The 14672-nt window shown below is 38.5% G+C and overlaps 1 long non-coding RNA gene across 1 annotated transcript; it reads left to right on the plus strand.

The window, feature by feature from the left end:
* Positions 1–7287: 7287 nt before the first annotated feature.
* LOC144562242 (uncharacterized) lies at positions 7288–8903 on the plus strand. Its single transcript, XR_013514015.1, has 3 exons — positions 7288–7392; positions 7490–8691; positions 8764–8903. It is a non-coding gene; the product is annotated as an uncharacterized LOC144562242 (long non-coding RNA).
* The last annotated feature ends 5769 nt before the right edge of the window (positions 8904–14672 follow it).

Here is a 14672-nt window from a genome sequence, read left to right on the forward strand (position 1 = left end):
AACAAGTATAGATTACATTTTATAAATGTCAGATTTCAAGATTACAAATTATTTTGGACTAGTGTCAATTTTTATCAGTTAATATAATGTCAATGGATCCTCAATCTAGACATGGATGTGATTGTAGATCATCATCTAGCTTTTGGACGGGTGATAACAATAGGACTATTTTGTTACAAGTTTATTATAAATTAAACAATTTAGGACCAAACGATAAAACGAGTGATAATTTAAGACCTATTAATGTAATTTAATTTTTTAGATTATGGAAAAAAGTAAAATGGTAACAATGGAGGAAAACGAGGGAGAGAGGTTCTTTGTAAAAAAGAAGAAGAAGAAACTAATGGGGTCAATTTGTATTTTAATTGATAGTATTTTTTGGTCATTTAACTGATTTTTTTTTACTTCATCAAAACTTAAATTTAAAATTAAACTTTTATAAAACGATAAATATGTTTCTGAATATGGGAATGCTAAACCATAAAATTACGTCATAAACCAAATTGAACTAACACGAACAATATTTTTAAAAAAAATGCAAAAATTAGAAATGATAGGATGCTATTGCGTTTTAGAACTTAGGAAGGATATGTTTTTTTTTCATCCCTAACACCTTTTAACCCAGTGTGAAGAAAGAATCTCATCAAACTCTTTTGTACTAAAAAAATTCATTTATATAACTCAAAAAGGGGACTGAGCGCTCCTCGTTGAACTCCGCAAAAACCTTGGAGACATCGATTGCCGTTTTGAGAGTCAACCGGTTACCGTCTGCCATTTCGCCCACTCCACCCCTCGTCTAACTCGGTTCATCTTGCCTCATTTCATTTGAGCGGATGACTTAGTTCAAGAGTTCTGTCTCTCGTCATTTTATTCATCTGTCTCGATTTTTCGGATTCAACTAAGAATATATATTGTGAATTCGCCCCACCCTACGATATCTACTATAACTATATGTGAATAAGATACGCACTTTATGGTTGATCTCGATGACGAGATTGTAAAGAGTTGTCTTCTTCCTCTTCTCTTTCTTCTTCTTCTTCTTTTCCTTCTTCTACCTCTTCTTTGAGTGGTGACTGTCCTGATCCGGTTGATTTAGTTTTCAGTCCAGTTTGATTCAGTGTCTTTTCGGTTGAGTGGTGATTGTCCCGATCCGATTTGATTCAGTGCCCTCTTCCTTCTCCTCTTTGAGCGGTGACTGTCCTAGTCGGTTTGATTCAGTACCTCTCGGCTGTGCATTCCTCTGGGCGATGTCGATTTTGGAAAGAAGATATTTTGTCATCAAGAAAGGATGCAATGCGGCATAGTCCATCAATCACGCAACTCGAAAAAATTAATGTTGTGTCTACATTACCAGAGAAGAAAATGAAGGCCCACCTACTTGTTAATTGGGTGCGAATAGCTAAACCACTTCGCATTCTTTGGCCTCACATATATGTTATTTCAAGACATAGCAAATTAGATGATTTTACAAGTAGCTCAATGCATGTATAGGGTTTCATGCTCTTTTTTTTTATTTAACAAAAAAGCTTATGTAATAGCTACCTTGTAAATCGTTAAATCAATGCAATTATGTTCACACAAAAGTATGCTACAAAGTTTCAGTACAGCAAGTTGTACCTTTTAACCTTGACTAACTCTTGATTTAGACTGCAAGTGCACAATCCTATCGTTTGTATTGTCAGGTATCCATCCAAGGGACGGTTCAGGTATCAACCAGATTCTACTTAAAGTAGCTAAAAACTAGAAGTTAGAAGAGTTGGTTTTGGTAATTATATTTCCTAAGTTCAATTGCAATAATTAAATGACAAAAAGTAAAGTTTGATTTTTAATCAATAATAAAAGGCGTTTCCAGGGTTTCAGACTCATCTAAGTTCTGCCTCTCAGTCTCTGATACGGGTCGTACAGCTTCCTGTCCGAGTCATATCAGGTTGTCCGGGTCATACAGCTTCCTGTCTGACCCGTACTGACTTTGAGTTAATGCACCAGATACAGTTTCCTTGTGTTGTTCCTTTGTGTAGGGTTTTACTGACCAGACCTAATGTTCCTAAACCTCAACCGTCGTATATTGGTTCATTAACTTGGTATGGAATTGCAATATCTGCCCTCGTTGTGTTCTAGACCTCAACTGTCGTATATTGATCCGAATTATCTAGTTGCTTGTTTGGTATACTAAAGGTAACCTCTTATCCGTCGATAAGAGGAAATGTTCACCTTTCGGCTACTACTTGGTTTCACCTTTCGAGTCACTAATCCTACCTCATGTACTTAGTTTGGTCGAGAGATTATAAGGGTTGTAATGCGCTACAGACGTGGCCATTCATCTATTGACAAACCAATAATAATCTAACAATTTCTGCTAACCAATTAAAATCAAACACAATCAAGCAAACACAAATTTCAACACAAAAATTCCAATATCCAAAATGCAAAACAAAACATTCGATTACATCTTAACCCTAGAAACAAAGAAATCTACTCTAGCATAGTTCTAAAACAAACAAAACAGATGAGATAAAGAAAAGTCATGATAAAACCCAAAGAAGAAGAAGATCCGTCGAAAACTCGCGTCTTTCGCTTCTCAACTTCGTCTCCAAGCTTAGCCGCTAATCCAAACCCTAGAAAATGCTTCTCCCTTCTAGAATCAGCTCTCAGGTGCAAGAATTCTCATCTATATCCATCTCTGGCCGACCTTCCTTCATTAGAGATTGTTTCCAGATTCTGGATCTGTCTGGTACGACCCGGACAGGATTTGGTCCGACCCGTACAACTGTGTTTCTTCTAAGGTCGAGTCAGCGCTCGGACTGGTGATCGGATCGAGGTTGGTACGACTCGGATAACATCTAGTCCGGGTCGTACATAAGTTTCCAAAATCTTGATTTCTCCTCGATTTCACCTGAATCCTGCAAAATAAGAACGAATTTGGAGCAGTACCATATTCTATAGATATTCAATGAGTTACGACCGATTTAATAGTTCTAAACACAGGTTTTGGTACAAAATATGGGTCGAAAAGTAGATAAGATTACGACATATCAAATCACCTACCGGATTTCAACCAAAAAAAGTGAGAAGAAAGAATGGTAGAGTGGGATTGCTTTTTGTGGATGATTTATATTTGGACATGATGCATCTATGCTTCTCTTTTTTATATTTATATATACATATATATAGAGGTTGGTTAAGATCAAAGTAGTAGTTCCTAAGCTATGGTGCTACCAATTCATTTTTTAATTTTCAAAGTTCAAAATGTCGATCTAAACCGTTCAAGTCAATCTCTATATTAAAATATGCTTGGAGACCAAATTTTACATTTTTCTGAATTTTTTTACTATTTATTAAGCCACTTTGAAAATCATTGATCCAACGGTGGCTTCTGATTTTACTATTTTATTAAGCCACCGTTGGATCAGTAATTTTTAAAGTGGCTTAATAAATAGTAAAAAAAATTCAGAAAAATGTAAAATGTGGTCTCCAAGCATATTTTAATATAGAGATTGACTTGAACGGTTCGGATCGACGTTTTGAACTTTGAAAATTGTAAAATGAATTGGTAGCACCAAAGCTCAGGAACTACCACTTTGATCTTAGCCCACCTCTATATATATATATATATATAGAGAGAGAGAGATGGGCTACAATGAGTTGTGAAGTAAAGCGACTATTTTACTTCACACTTATATTTTGCAATTTGAAAGTCCAAACGACTGATCCGAACCGCTCAATATGATCTCCATATTGAAATGTGCTTGGAGACCAAATTTTACATTTTTTGGAATTTGTTTAATATTTATTAAGCAATTTTGAAAATCGCTGATCCGATGGTCTAGAAATTTTTATTGTTTTTTACTGTTCACAGCAAAACAGCAGTTTTCAAAATTGTTAATTTATTTTTCGATATCTAATTGTTAATTTATTTGAGAGCTTTATTTTAATTTACTTTTGTTAGACAGAATAATTTGATGGACAAATATGTAAAGTTTTGAACAAAAAATAAAGAATTTAAGAACTATAATAGAATATATTTATTTTTTTACGCTTCAACCCAAAACATATTTACCGAAGAAAAGTGAAAATTTTAAAAAGATACAAGTTCATTGAAAAAAATTGCATGCGACAAATTTAAAAAAATATAAAAATATGTTTTTAAATGTTTAAACTTCTGTCTGTGTGAAAGTCTTTTAAAGTTTTGAAGAGAAAATCAAATAACACAAGTCGTTAGATCAAGATAAATAATAAGAGATAAACATCTCCAATGGTTGAGAAAGGGGAGGTAGCACAATTGGCTAGGAAAATGTCCTAGAGTTGTTATCTCCAATGGTTAACAATGAACCTAATGGACATTATTAGGTTTTGAAACCTAATTATTCTTAGGGAATACAGTTTAAAGAGTTGAAGAATATAATTAAAAGTAAATTATTAATATATAGTTTGGTTAGAGGAGGGCTCAAATGCTCTATTGCTTCACACTCTAATCGTACTTTCAACATTTTTATTTTCAATTTTAAAGTCCAAATTAAAAATCTGAACCGCTTAACATGATGTCCATGTTAAAATGTGCTTAGAGATCAAATTTTATGTTTTGAAATTTTTTTACTATTTTTTAAGATAGGTACAAAATTACTGTTTTTATATGGTCCACAATTTTCTGAAAAAAATGAAAAAAAAAAGTGATTTTGTACCTATTTTAAAAAATAGTAAATTTTTTCAAAAAAATATAAAATTTGATATTTAACCATATTTTAATGTAAATATTATATTGAGCATTTTAGATCTTTTATTTTAATTTTGAAATTGAAAATAAAGATGTTGGAGTACGATTATAACATAAAGTAATGAGGCATTTGAGTCTTGTTTTGGTTAATATGTCTTCCTTTGAATTTCAGCAATATATTTTTCTGAATTTTTTTTCTTACCACATAAATCAGAATTAAATCATTACCACCCGTTTATTCCGAATTCATATTCCACCACGAACTCAGACCCAGTGAGTGGACAGATCCCCAATCCGAACTCATACCTAGTACGCAGACGGATCCAAACTCATACCCAGTGTGTAGACGGATCCGAACTCATACCCAGTATGAGTTCGGATTGGGATCTAATATATTCAAAGAATGGTGATTTTTTGAACTCATAGATTTCACGAAATTTGAAATAACTTTGAAATATCCTTCATATATACTCTCTTAGGAAAACTTATTGTTTTGGAATATGGTTTTGGCATCTGGGTTCATGCCTTTTACTAACACGGGCATAAATAACTGTTATATACGTGCACAAATGTTATGAAAATATTGAAATGATACATTATTTTTTTTTTTTTTAAAAACTAAATATATAGTTGTGCATTTAGCACGAATTTCATGTATGGATATTTTATATTTCATTTGATTTTGTACATATTTAAATTGATTAAATCACCAAAACTAATTATAATTTTCCAAGTAATATCTAAAACCTGTAAAAAATATTATTAGAGTAATATTGAAATGAAATATCATAAAGTCAATTTGCATTTGTAATAGATGCTTTTAATTAATTCTAGAGACATTCAAAGTGATTAAACGATCAGAATTTATATTCGTACCTCAAATATTATCATATACTTGCACAAATGATTATTAGACTATTTTTTAATTAATATAAAAAATTACACAAAATGCTACAATAATGCATATTAGATGTTTTCGTTTAATTCTGGGCATATTTGAAATTAGTAAATTGTTAAAACTGACAGTGATATTACAAAAAAAAAAAATACTTAGAACTTGCAGAAATTATCATTATAATGTTTAAAACAATATATAAACTTTTATGTGCATATATCGCTTATACATTTCGCATATGTTTATGTAAAACAATATCAGATGTGAAAGAGTATATGCATTATATATTAAGTGATAAACTATTTTTTTATTTTTTAGTTGAGTTAGCATATAAATTAAATTTTACTATCAAACAATACAATGATATATTTTTTAATTCGATAATATACGGTAATATATCACTATTTTTGGAATATATTCGATCCCAATCTGTAACACCTCGGTATACATTTTAAATATTTTGGACTCATTTATAATATTGAAAATATTAAAGGTTTAAATTGTAAATTAGACAAATTCAAATTAAAAAAAGGAGGTGGCACTAATTGGCCACGTGGCTCATGGTAAAATTTTCAACCTTTTTTTTTTTTTGTACCAGTCTGAAAAATCAGAATAAAATAAACACCATCCGAAAATTCCGAATTGAGATTCCGCCACGTTCGCGTAGTGGATCTGCGAACGGATCACCGACCCGTTCGCGTAACGGATCCGCGGACTGACCCGCCAGCGCCATGACCCGCCAGACTGACCCGTCCGCGTGGTGGATCCGCGCACCGACCCGTGCGCACGGTGGATCTGCGCACTCATTAGGTTTGCTATATACAAATCAGATCGCTTCTGTTTCAATTGTTCACCAAAGACAGCCGCCAAGGTGCGTTTTATTTCCATTATTTTTTTCAAAAAAAATATTTTCTGTAGTATTATTTAATTTAGTGCATTATTTTATAATATTTTTTGTAATATTAGGTTCATTCAACCAATTATGATTGGAATTGCTTGTTATTTTGGTGGTGAAGTATTACAAGGACCAAATGGCGCTTATTATAGCCACCAAATGCCGAAAATGTTCAATATCGGCTTAGGTTTGGATTTTTGAAGTATAAATAGGGAAGTGTACCAACAACTCGATATTGACCACCGTAATTATGAACTGGTAATTAACGCAAGGATCAATATTGGTCAAGGCAACCAAACCTGGTTCCAACAGTTTCCGGTACAAGACGATAGCAGTTGGGAGTTATATCTCCAAATGACAATGAATATGGCCACTCCTTTCAAGTTTCTAGAGTTATATGTGGTAGCCAACCCCAGACAAAATTCTAGACAGAACTCCAGACAGAATACCAGACAATTGTTGCACTTGACTCAGGGTTTAGGGCTCGAGCAATCTGTAACGAGTCCTAGCCGGACCCCATCTGTAGCGGGTCCTAGTCGGCCCCCATGTGTAGCGGGTCCTAGTAGAGTTCAATCTGACAGGGGTCGACCTCAGATTCCATCTTCGTCCTCTAGCTGAGTCCAATCTGAAAGGGACCGATCTGAAACGCCTGAACGGCTTTATTATGCTGACAATACGGACGAGGATCCTGAAGAAAGGGAGGCAGAGGCTAATTGGGATGATAATGGGGATGGTGGGGTATCAGATCACAGTGATGAGGATACTGGTATTCCTATGCTTGGTAGACGAAAGTGGCCTATAGTGGGTCGTGGGGAAAGGCATCCGTTTGAGCAATTTCATGACACATCAGGGTTTGAAGAGGCCGATAGCTCTTTTTTTGCGACTTCTGAGGTATGTTTGTTAATTTTTATTTAATTTTAATATAATTATTAAATTGTTGTTATTAAATTGTTGTTTAAATTTTGTTGTTTCTTTTGTAAATCAAAAGGGAGAAATACATGAATTGTCTGAGGGGATAACATATGACAGCAAGGATAAGATGAAAGATACAATTAACCACTGGCACATCAAACAAAATAGGGAGATTAAAAATACACACAGCGATACCACCAGGCTGAGGTACAAGTGTGTTAGCGTCCGGTGCAGGTAGGCGTTGGTTGCGAGGGCTACAGGCTTTGGTAATACTTGGGCCATCACGAAGAATGTGGCTAAGCACACATGTCACGCATCGGCATCCAGGTTAGATCATGCACAGTTGACGTCCGCTATGGTCGCCAACTATATAAAATTATCATTGGAAAAAAATGCTGATATTTCTATCCGGGCAGTCGCTAACTTATGCGCTGAAAGGTACGAGGGCATCGTTCCAAAGTATAATAAATTATGGCGTGGTAGAGAGTTAGCAATTGCCCGGGCCTTTGGTAGTTGGGAGGGGTCTTACGGGCTGATTGTCCCTTTGTTGGAGGCAATAAAAAGGGCAAATCCGGGAACCCAATATAAAATTGTTTCAAAGCCAACCACTAAGCCAGGGTATCGTTTTTTCATGAGAGCAGCATGGGCATGGGGACCATGTATTGCCGCAGTCGGTCACCTCAGACCCGTCATCAGTATCGATGCTTGTTTCTTGTCTGGCAGATACAAGGGTAAGCTGTTAATTGTAACCGGATATGATGCAGAGAACCAATTAATCCCGTTAGCATTTGGACTGGTAGAGACTGAGGATTTTGAGAATTGGGGATGGTTCATGAAGTGGGTGCGGGAGTTTGTAATTGGGCGAAACAGATACATGTGTGTGGTATCTGACTGACACAAGGGCATTAAAAAGGTGTTTATTCAAGATGATTTGGGTTGGTGTGAGGAGAAAGGGGAGTGTGCTCATCGCTACTGCTCTCAACATGTGTTTGAGAATTTTGGAAAGCACACTAAGGATAAGGTAGCTTCCACTTTTTTCAAGGTCATGGTTAAAAAGAAAAAGAATAGAAGATTGCAAGAAGGACTTGATGCAATCGGGAGGCGAAATCCTGCTTGGTTGGCTTATTTGGATACATGTGGCAAATATAATGAAAATGACGAGGAAGAACCGCCTAAGCCATGGAAGGTGTATCAAGCTATGGATGATGGATCTCGTTGGGAAATAATGACTAGCAATGGTTCTGAATCGCTCAACCATGTCTTCCAAACTTCTCGCAGGTTTGTATATTGTAATCCTCCTATATTTTATTAACATTTTCTTCAATTAATTGTAATTTTTAATTATCGTAGGTTACCAGTTGCCGCAATCATTGAGGAGACATTCTACAAGTGTGTCAGCTGGTTTGAGCAAAGAAGAGAGACGGCTGTGCAATTGCAGGCAGCAGGTCAGCTTTTTTCCACTCGCGTACATAAGAAGCTGGATAAGCACATTGAGAAGACTAAGAAAATGTCAACGCTTCCATTCGGTCATAATGAGTTTATGGTGACCTCACATGGCGAAAAAATTAATTTTGACATGGAGAATGGCAAATGGGTGCATACGTCAAGCGACTGCAGGTACAAGGTAATTCTGAAGAACGACCATGAGGTGGAATGTACGTGCCAGAAGCCTCAGATGGGTGGAATACCATGTGTTCATGTAATGGCGGTGTGTCGTTTAAGGTAAAATTATATTTTTTTTTACTTTGAAATTTCATATTAAGGACAATATTACTTACTAGTGTATTGACATTACAGGAACTTGAATCCAAATGACTTCGTCAATTATTATTACAACATTCAAACACTCATCGACACATGGAGTGGTGAATTTCATGTGTATGACAATCAATGTGATTGGCCAGTGCACGAAGGAGATCTCTTAGTTCTAGAATATCGGTTAGTGAAGTTGGGTAGGAGACGGCACAACCGGATCCAAATGTGGATGGATGTACTGGAAGGACGGCGAAGGGGTCACCGAACCAGCAGAGAAACTCTCGAGAGGAATGCGAGAAGAAGAAGGGATGCGAGAGGAAATACGCAATAGGGTTGGATATGTGGTGATTTTAACCAGCAATTTGTATCTTGTGTTTTATAAGAACTCTTATGTATCTTGTGGTGATTTTAACCAGCAATAGGGCTGGATATGTGGTGATTTTAACCAGCAATTTGTATCTTGTGTTTTATAAGAACTCTTCTGTATCTTGTGGTGATTTTAACCAGCAATATGGTCATAAAATAGAAGCATAAACCAAATAAAAGTCTGAGTCAGTACGAATAGCATAAAAGTCCAAACAGTACGAATACATAAAAGTCCAAACAACACATGTAACAATCAACTACTTGGTCGGTGGTGTGTACGGCACCTTCGTGGTCCTCTTCCTCTTACCACGCCCCAACTCCTCTTCTTCCGAGCCGTCTTCCTCTTCTTCCTCAATCTCTGAACCTAGAAAACTGAAAGGCGACGTATACTGCCGCGATGGCTGTGGTGGGGTCTCCTCTGGTATATGTCCAAACAAAGGCTCCTCAGATGAGCAAGGTGGAATGGTAGGATCGAAAATAGAATCTGCGAACGTCTCTGCATAGGATGGAACAGCATCGTCCTGTGGTGGTGGCTCATCCTGTGTGAAAAACTGAGGAGATGGGTAATCCTGAGTGTACTGGGTCCCAAAATTGAACTCGAAATCCTGCGATGTCTGAGTCTGCTCAAAATCCTGCGATGTCTGAGTCTGCTCAAACCGGGGCTCATATCCCTGAAAATAGATAGTTAATAAAATCCGGGACTCATTTCTCAATATGTAAGTTATTAGAAGAACACGTACCACTCGATCTCCAAATTGCTCAAATGCTGCCTCAGGCGTCGGTGCGGACAAGATCTCTGAAAAATCCGGCTCTGGTGTGCTCATCTGCTCTGCAGAATCTCTGTCATCCATTTCGTGCAAATCCTCGTATTTTGGAAGATCCGCTAGCCTCAATATCTTGTCTAGTTGGTCTTTGTACCCAGCGACGACTACCGGAGGTGCAGATGTGCACAACAAAATCTTACCTATCTTCTTCCAGCCTCTTGTGATCCCATATCTTGCAGCTCTCAAAACTTGCTTGATATTCATAAGTACCTGCGAATAAATCATTTGATCAATATTTCAAAAGATGATTACCATACATGTACTGAAATAAATATAAAATAATATAAAAAACTTACAATCTGTGCAGCCGGACCACCGCTAGGGATGAAACCTAGAAAAGGAGATGTCGAGTCGCGTGGTACATGAAGCGGCTTCTTGTTGATTGATATCTCCATATTATGTCTAATTTATAACCCTAATTTATACTTAAACCTGTGTTTTAAAGCCTATAAATGTGGACTTTTTACTTATATTTCGAAGAAATGTGGTACTGCTATGTTTTGTTTGGTATTTTGCAGGAAAAAGGGCGAAAAACTGGATCTGACAATTTTTCATACGGCCTGTATGACATACCCTACGGGCCGTACGGGATCTGCCCAACCACACAGAAGATTCCACAACAGAGGCACATAGTCTCCAAGACAAAACACAGCCCTACGGGCCGTATGGGGTCCCCTACGGGCCGTAGGGTGCTAAATCGGAAAAATCCAGCAGGATCTGAAATCAGCTGAAATCAAGGAGGCCGAAAAGGAAGCCTCTGCACACGCGATCCAGGGCATTAAATGAGATATTTCCTCACCAAAAAAAGGGGAATTTTCACAACTGGAACTTGGACAAGCTTTCTTGGAGCAAAAGACAAGAGAGGAGAAGAGGAAGAGAAGTGAAAAACGCGAGTTTGCAACGGATCTTCAGATTTTCCACTGTTTTGTCATGAACTCTTTTACTTTCTGTTATTTGTGTTATCTTATGAACATGAGTAGCTAATTTACTTTGTTTCTAGGGTTAAGATGTAGTTTCTAGTTTGGTTTTGTTTGCATGCTACTTGGATTTTGTGTTGAATGCTTTGTTTTTACTTTGTTGAGTAGTATTTTGATTGCTTTATTTGTGCTTGCTTGAATTGATTAGTCATCCCGTTAGATGAATGCGCACATCTAAGTGTTAGGAGCCAAGTCTATGACATTTAATCCAACCGAATAAAGTATATGAAGTAGGGTGAAACCAAGGAGTACCCGAAAGGTGAAACTTTCCTTGAGGCGAAAGTCCTTGGATACTTTTAGTAAACCAACAAGTAACTTAGATAAATTAGGCCAAAATGCGAAAGTTGAGGTTTAACGCATCTAAGAGGGAAGTATTTGAGTCCGGTAATCGGGTACTAGGCCAAAATGCGAAAGTTGAGGTTAGGTATCTAGATCTGGTCGATAGAAACCCTAAACATTAGTATCAACACAGAAAACAGTAGCTGCAGCATTAACTCGGGGTCCCCTACGGGCCGTATGGATTCCCATACGGGCCGTATGCCTCGGGGCTGAACAGAAATGAAATATGAACCCTGGAAACGCCTTTTTATCATTTGAAAACAACTTTAATTCTTTTTATTGTCTTTTAAACTTGTCATAAATCAGTAGAATTGTTAGGATTAAATCAAACCAATTTTTCTCACTTCTAGAATCTCAAGTAATTTTAAGACGAGTCCGGTCATTTTCTTCCGTCCCTGTGGATCGATACCTGAGCATACTCATCGATATGATAGTGCACTTGCTATCTGATTTGACAGAGTATAACAAAGGTTTAAAAGGTATAGCTTGCTATACTGAAACTTTGTAGCATATATTCTGTGCGAACAAGTTTTTGGCGCCGTTGCCGGGGACGGCAAAGAAAATTCTAGACTTTTTCTTATTTTTGCTTGATTCTAGATTTAAATTTAAATTTTTCTTTTTTCTATCTTTGCAGGAACATACTGGAAGGGTCACTGCCCAAGAACCACTATCAACTCAGGAGCAAAGGGGAGACTTCCAACTCATTTGTTCCAGCACCACCGCATCTGTCACCTCTCCGTACGGCCCGTAGGAGATTCATACGGCCCGTACCAGCCGACAACAGAGGCCAGACCGACCTAGAACAGGACACAATGAATAACGGCGGAGTTAATCCACCCATCACTGATCCACCCGTTCAGGATCCACCCATCCAGGACCCTCCCGTCCAGGACCAGTTCTCTGATGATGAAGGAGCAGACTATGCGCCCAGGACATTGCGAGAGTTTAATGTCCCGAGAGCTGAAGATGTTAGAGGAGCAATCCGATTGCCAAGGATTGCTGGCAACCAGCCTAACTTCAATCCGGGCGTTGTCAACATCGTCCAGCAAAACACATTCCATGGCATGGATCATGAGGATCCACATGCCCATGTTCAAACTTTTCTTGAGTGTTGTGCCACCATTAAAATTAATGGCGCAACAGCTGATTACATTAGGCTTGCTTTATTTCCTTTCACTCTTAGGGATAAAGCCAAGAAATGGTTAGGGTCACTACCAAGGGATTCAATTACAACTTGGAGGGAACTGTCCAAACTGTTTTTGACCAGATTTTTCCCCCATAAAAGAACTGCCGAGATTAGGACCCAACTGACCAGTTTCAGACAAAGGTTTGATGAACCACTGAATGAGGCCTGGGAAAGATTTAGGGAATTACAATACTCTTGTCCACATCACGGTATTCCCGAATGGTTACTTGTTCAGTCTTTTTATTCTGGTTTAACTGATACCACTCGTACTTCTGTTGATGCAGTTGCAGGTGGAGCTCTCATGGATCGAGAGGCTACCGAGGCAATGAATTTAATTGACAATATGGCAACTAACCAACAATGGTCCGGTCGAGGGAGCACTCGAGGAACTGGAGGAGGCCGAATTGAGGTCGATCAGATCACCGCTCTCACCGCCAAGATGGATGCCATGCAGAAGGCTTTTGACAAGATGAGTGTCAAAGCGCTTGGTAATCAGCAACCACAACCTTGTGTTATGTGTGGGGATGATAGACACGAGTATGAGAATTGTCCGCTTGCGCAAAGAGATGAAGAGCCCGAGCAAGTGAATTCTCTCAACAATGAGCCATCTTACTTCCCAAAACCTCCTTTCACCCGAACCTATTCTAAGGACCCGATTGAACAACAGAACTGGAGGTGGAAGCAAAGCAACCCCCCACACTTCAATAACAACCCTTCTGGCAGCAACAATAACAACCGCAACTTCTACAACAATGCTGCATTCAATAACTCGAACAACCGTGCACCATACTCAGGACCATCTAAACCCTATGTTACCCCTGCTGTGGAGAACTTTATGCATGAGCAAGGGAAGATGAATCAAATGCTCTTCGAACAGATGCAAGCAATCAACGCTCAGTTGGCTAGTTTGGCCGCCCAAAACAAACCTCAAAATGGGAGCCAAACCGCACCACCACAACCTGGAATGCTACCAGGCCAACCAGAGATTAACCCCAGGGAAGAGGCTAAGGCAGTGACATTGCGAAGTGGGACACAGTACCAAGGACCAACCATGCCTGTCGAGCCAGAAGCCGAACCTACGGCCCGTATGAATCCAGTACGGCCCGTAGAGACAACTACTGAGATTTCTGAGCAGCCAGCATCTGATCCGATTGAAATTGTGAATGAAGAGACAGACCATACGGCCCGTACCAGACCCGTACGACCCGTACCAGATGAAGCTGACAAGCAGAAAAAGAAGGTGACCGAGAAGCCACCGCCCTACCGGCCACCAGTTCCATTCCCACAGAGATTAGCAGAAACCCGACTCAATGAACAGTTCTTCAAGTTTATTGAAGTTATGAAGCAATTGCACATTACAATTCCATTCACCGAGGCATTGACCCAAATGCCCACCTACGCTAAGTTTCTCAAGGACATCCTATCCAATAAACGAAGCTTGGGGGGGCGTGAGACGGTGAAATTGACTGAACAGTGCAGTGCTATACTGAGGAGTGAACTTCCACCGAAATTGGAAGATCCGGGTAAGTTCTCTATTCCATGCACGATTGGCAAGGCCACCATCCGACGAGCTTTGTGTGATTTGGGGGCTAGTGTGAGTCTCATGCCGCGAACTATCTTCGAACGACTGGGTATGGGCGAGCTTAGACCCACACGAATGACCTTACAACTTGCGGATTCTTCGGTGAGACTACCACTTGGCATAGTGGAAGACGTACCGGTGCAAGTCGGTAAGTTCTATGTGCCCGGTGATTTTGTTGTGATGGAAATGGAGGAAGACAAGGAGGTCCCTATTATTTTGGGACGACCATT

The sequence above is a fragment of the Carex rostrata genome, chromosome 11, assembly GCF_964058835.1.
Source record: "Carex rostrata chromosome 11, lpCarRost1.2, whole genome shotgun sequence".
Classification (NCBI taxonomy): Eukaryota; Viridiplantae; Streptophyta; class Magnoliopsida; order Poales; family Cyperaceae; genus Carex; species Carex rostrata.